The sequence below is a fragment of the Rattus norvegicus genome, chromosome 1 (assembly GCF_036323735.1).
Source record: "Rattus norvegicus strain BN/NHsdMcwi chromosome 1, GRCr8, whole genome shotgun sequence".
In the NCBI taxonomy this organism is placed as follows: Eukaryota; Metazoa; Chordata; class Mammalia; order Rodentia; family Muridae; genus Rattus; species Rattus norvegicus.
The window spans coordinates 191,939,809-191,945,808 of NC_086019.1; positions in this window are offsets into that span (position 1 = coordinate 191,939,809).

Here is a 6,000-nt window from a genome sequence, read left to right on the forward strand (position 1 = left end):
GCCCCGCTAGCCTTCTCCTTCTGCAGGCCTTCTTCCCCATGTTAAGATCAAGCCCTGGTCCTTTTCTACCTTCTGTCTCTTTACTCTGTACCCCAAAATATAACAGGTGGAATAAAAGAACCCTCTCCACATGTATGCACATGCGCACCTTTTAAAAGAAAAAGAAAATTAATTTGTGAAGTGTGTTGTAAACTGCCAAACCTGTGGTGATTAGTACACCAGCGAGTGGGAATGGATGCAGACAAAAAGGATTTAGGCCTGTTGCTCAACCCCGGTTGTCTACGGCGGGCTCCCCTAGATTAAAAAGGGCGACATGAGTGGGCGTGATGGTGCGTGCTTGTAATTCCAGCACCTGGGAAACACAGCAGACCCATCCCTGAAAACTTGAGTCCAGCCTTGGCCAGGGCATTTCAGACTAGCTGTATACTGAGACCCTGTCTCAGAACAACAACAACAACAAAAAGATGGAGGCCAGCTTCTGTATGCTTCAGCCTCATATGTCACACCACTTTTCCTGTCTTATCCCATTGGGTCAGTCCTGTCCTATTCAATGTGGGTAGGATTGAGGACCTACCGATACCAAGCAAATCATCACAAAACGGTAATGGCAATTTAAGCGATAGTAAGTTAAAACACTAAGACGTCACACTGGTCAGGGCAGTGGTAGCATAAGCCTTTAATCTGGACACACATGAAGGCTGCAGATCAATTTGCAGGAGTCGGTTCCTTCCCTCTGCCATGTGGGTTCTGGGTGATCAGATAAACACCTTTGCCCCCACTGAATCACCTCTCTGCTCTCTCTCAGGTGTGTGTGTGTGTGTGTGTGTGTGTGTGTGTGTGTGTGTGTGTTTATGGAGACAGGGTTTTCTTTATATAGTCCTGGCTGTCCTGGAATTGGCTTTGTAGACCAGGTTGGCCTTAAACTCATAGAAACCTGCCTGCCTCTGCTTGCTAAGTGCGGGCATTAAAGGTGTGCCACCACTACTGCCTGACTCCTCTCAAGTTTTTATGTCAGGAATCTAGGAAGAGAATTTGTACTGGTGCTGGCCCAGGCTGTGACAGTCAGATAATGACGACAGATGACCTGGTTTGAAGGCTGAAGCAGCAGAGAGAGCCTAAGATTGATCTCTCTCTCTCTCTCTCTCTCTCTCTCTCTCTCTCTCTCTCTCTCTGTGTGTGTGTGTGTGTGTGTGTGTGTGTGTGTGTGTGTGTGTGTATTCATCTATCCATGTCTTCTGTCTATATAGATAGTTTGGGTGTTAGCACTTCTCTGTTCCTCTGCTTTGTGTTTTTTGAGACAGGGTTTCTCTGTATAGCCTTGGCCATTTTGGAACTCTCTGCAGATGAGGTTGGCCTCAAACCTGGAAATCCACCTCTGCCGCCCACATACTGGGATTAAAAGGGGTGCACTACCGCCCGGCTTGATTTTCATTTTTAATCAGTTCCAAGTTATCATTTTCCACCTAGATTACAGCAGTCGCTTTCTAACTTGTCCTTCAGAAATAGTTGTCCCCACTTCAATATCTGTACTCCACACAGCAATGAGAGTGATCATTTAAAAAAGAAAGGTGAAGGGGTTGGGGATTTAGCTCAGTGGTAGAGTGCTTGCCTAGCAGGCTCAAGGCCCTGGGTTCAGTCCTCAGCTGGGGGCGGGGGGGAGAAAGAAAGAAAGAAAGAAAGAAAGAAAGAAAGAAAGAAAGAAAGAAAGAGGGGTTGGGGATTTGGCTCAGTGGTAGAGCGCTTGCCTAGGAAGTGCAAGGTCCTGGGTTCGGTCCCCAGTCCCGGAAAAAAAAAAAGAAAAAAAAAAAAAAAAAAAAAAGAAATGTGTGCAGACTGGAGCTTTGGCAGTCCCTTTGGCAGCATGCGAGATGCCCTCGCTTCCTCCCTAGGACTGTAAAAGCAAACATGGTTTGTCCCTCTCTGCTATTGCATGCTGTTTCAATGGCTCCTAGAAAAAAAATCAACACTCCTTTACCTAACACATGTCTGTTAGGGGGAGGAGCAGCAGTGCAGGGCTGTAATGCCAGCTACTCTGGAAGCAGAAGTGAGAAAAGAAGTTTAAGGTCAGCCTCAGCTACATAGCAAATTTGAAGTCAGCCTGGGCGATTTAGTAAGATTCTGCTTCCAGTTAAACTGGAAAAAGACTGGGAGTGTATCTCAGTGGTAGAGGTCAGGGTAAGGCTCTGGGTTCAATCCCGAGAACCACAAAGAAACAAAGACAATAAAAACATTTAAAAGGGGGAGGTAGGGCTGGAGAGATGGCTCAGCGGTTAAGAGCACTGGCTGCTCTTCCAGAGGTCCTGAGTTCAAATCCCAGCAACCACATGGTAGCTCACAACTATGTGTAATGGGATCTGGTGCCCTCTTCTGGCCTGGGTATACATATAGATAGAGCACATTACTCATTTATATTAAATAAGTAAATCTTGTTTTAAAAAGGAGGATTTGGGGGATATAGCTATTCTAGAGTGCTTATATAGCAAGCAGAAAACTCTAGATTTCAAGTGTGTGTGTGTGTGTGTGTGTGTGTGTGTGTGTGTGTGTGCTGAGAGAGAGAGAGAAACAGAGACAGGCAGAAACAAAAGGACAGAGACAGAGACAGAGACACCCAGAGAGAAGGACTGGATTGTTAGATTAGGGGTATGCAATAAAACAAGGTGCACACACATATTTTTGTTCTTTTGCTCTTACATTATGTGCATGGGTGTTTGTTTGTATGCACGTCTGTGTACCATATATATACAATGTCCTCAGAGGCCAAAAACAGGTGTCATATATCCTAGAGAGCCATCTCTCCAACCAAGCAAACAAATATTCAAATGCTATATTCTTGTACTGTTGAAAGTAGGGAATGCGGCTGGAGAGATGGCTCAGCGGTTAAGAGCACTGACTGCTCTTCCAGAGGTCCTGAGTTCAAATCCCAGTAACCACATGGTGGCTCACAACCATCTGTAATGAGATCTGATGCCCTCTTCTGGTGTGTCTGAAGACAGCTACAGTGTACTTACATGTGATAAATAAATAAATAAATAAATAAATCTTTAAAAAAAGAAAGTAGGGAATGGACTATTAATATAATAAAGTTAGGGGCTGGAGGTGGAGATCAATGGTAGAATTCTTGCCTAGTATGAGGGCCTGGGTTTCTTCCCTATACTTCCCAGATGTGCACGCGTGTGCTATCTACCTACCTACCTATTTATCTACCTACCTATCTATCTATCTACCTCCCTCCACAGTTTATGTTATTGGTAGAACAGAACGGTACAGACAAATAATGGATGATAATGGTATAGGCAAGAAAAAAAGCAGAATTTGGTGGGTGGACGAGACTGCAGTTTTTTGTTTTTTTTTTTTTTCCCTGGAGCTGGGGACCGAACCCAGGGCCTTGTGCTTGCTAGGCAAGCGCTCTACCACTGAGCTAAATCCCCAACCCCGAGACTGCAGTTTTAACTAGGTGGACAGTGTGGGCTTCATCCAGGAGTTGAGGAAAAATATTATGTGGTTATCTAGGGTAAAAGAGAGAACAGTCAGTGAGAGGCCCTTGGTGGAATGAGCCCTGTGTTTTCTGTGAACCACCAAGAGGCTTCCAATGAGTGGAACAGAACGAATGCAAAGATGTGAGGACAAAGAGAGGGAGAGAGAGAAATCCTTGAATCTTTGTGTGTCCCAGTTCTTACATCTGCTATAGGAAGATGATAACAATACCCACCTTAGAGAATAGTTACAGAGATTTAAAAAAAACAACCCCCCCAAAAAAAAACAATACATATAAAGCGCCTGGAAGAGTGACTAACAACTGCTAAGCTACCTACACACCAGCAGCTTTGCGCACAGGAGCTAAGTGCGCATGTGTGCCCAATCTAGGTAACCCGCAGCTGCAGCCAATTCAGACACTAGACATTTGTCCAGAGCCAGGTTAAATGGGGTGAAGTGGTTGCCAGACACCTCCGCCTACTGGCTGCCGCAGTCGCCGCCAGGGGTGGCTCCTGTCCATGCTGCAGCCACGTGAGCAGCAAGTCCAGGAACCCAGAAGGAACTCGGAGTCCTTTGCTAGTAATGAAGGCTGTCTCCTCCTCTGTTCCATTTTCCACGTGCTAAAGTTATGCCTGCTAGACAAACCTGAAAGGACTCCTGGCTTTACACAAGGCTGTGGCCAGGAAATTGTTAAAAAAAAAAAAAAAAGGGAGGGGAGGGAGTGTGGTAGGGAGTAAGATTGGAGTTGGGGAGGAATCAAGCAGGAGATGGAGAGTCTGGAAGTCTGGGAAGATGTCTGTGCAGGTCTTCCCCACTCCCTCAGCCAGGTGAGGAATTCCACCCCCAAGACAGGACATTTTCAAAGGAAATATTTAACACTTTATTTTTAAATATTAAGAAATCACTACGCGGGGGTTGGAGACATAATTCGGCGGTTAAGAGCACTGACTGCTCCTCCAGAGGTCCTGAGTTCAACTCCCAGCAACCACCTGGTGGTTCACAACCATCTGTAATGGGATCTGATGCCCCCTCCTGGTGTGTCTGAAGAGAGTGTCAGTGTACTCACATAAAATAAATAAATCTTTAAAAAAAGATTAAGGGGCTGGGGATTTAGCTCAGTGGTAGAGCGCTTACCTAGGAAGTGCAAGGCCCTGGGTTCGGTCCCCAGCTCCGAAAAAAAGAACCAAAAAAATAAAAAAATAAAAAATAAAAAAAGATTAAAAAAAGAAAATAAACCACTACACACACTGAAAAATCTCCTCTGATCGATCATCTTTCTGTTTAATCGTCTTCTCCGTTCTTTTTGCTATCTGGTTTATCTTCCCAATCACTACAGCAGAGGTGTCTAAGGCGAAGAGGATAATTAAAACCTATAGTGAGGGGTTGGGGATTTAGCTCAGTGGTAGAGCGCTTGCCTAGCAAGTGCAAGGCCCTGGGTTCGGTCCCCGGCTCCGAAAAAAAGAAAAGAAAAAAACAAAAAAACCAAAAAAAACCTATAGTGAACTCACATGTGGTGGCACTTGCCAATAAACTGAGACTGAAGTAGATTGCTAGGATGAGGCAGGAGAGTTCTAGGGTTGGTCTGTTTACAATAGTGAAACGCTTTTATTTGAAATTGGTCTCAAAACACCAATCCAAACCAAACCAAACCAAAATGGTGGCTCCTAACTCCGCAGCACAAATAACTGACTACATTCAGGAGCTGGTGGCCACTCCTTGAATGCCCTCCCTGCCGCATTCCATACTGCTCTGGCCGTGCTGGCAGAGCATCCGGGGTGTTCTGCATTCTTGTCAGGTCTCGATTCACTCTTCCTGCACCGGTACACACTCCGCCCCTGGATCTCCCACAACCTTCTGTAAGGACCCTAGCACAGCAAGCAGACCCAAACCGTCTTCTTCCTCAGAGTAGATGCAGATTTATTTGAAACACTCCCCACCTCCACCCGGGGCACAGGAAAGTCACCTAGTCATATTAAGTTGCAGGCAGGTAGAAATAGTAACTCTCCTGTCAATTCCACACGCAACACTGTTCTAGACAGTTTACATAGATAAATTTGCATAATCTACAGAATTCGAAGATAAATACTTTTTTATTTTGCCAATAGCTAATTACAGCATTGAGAAATTGGCTGACTTCCCTTGGGTGTTAAGGGAGCTGAGCTAGAGTTTGAAACCAGGCAGACCTTGAATGGGCTAGAAGCTTGAAATGATTGGACCTTAAGAAGAAGGCTGGGGCCTAGCAAGCGCAAGAAGAAGGCTGGGTCTATTTTGTACACATTTGAGGATTTTTGGTGCACTTTAGCATTTTTCTCACAGGGACCTTATTTTGTACAGTGGAAGACAGAGTCGATATAGACTACTGATAACTTCGGGGCGGGGTGGTAGGGGTGCTGGCAGAGTCAAACTACTCATCTGAAGGGGTAGGGGATACCCTAAAGGACAGGAACGTACTCGAGTTGTGGTCAAACTACAACTCCCAGGAGGCACTGGGCACACACAGCCCGCGCGATGTTACAGCGGGGGAGG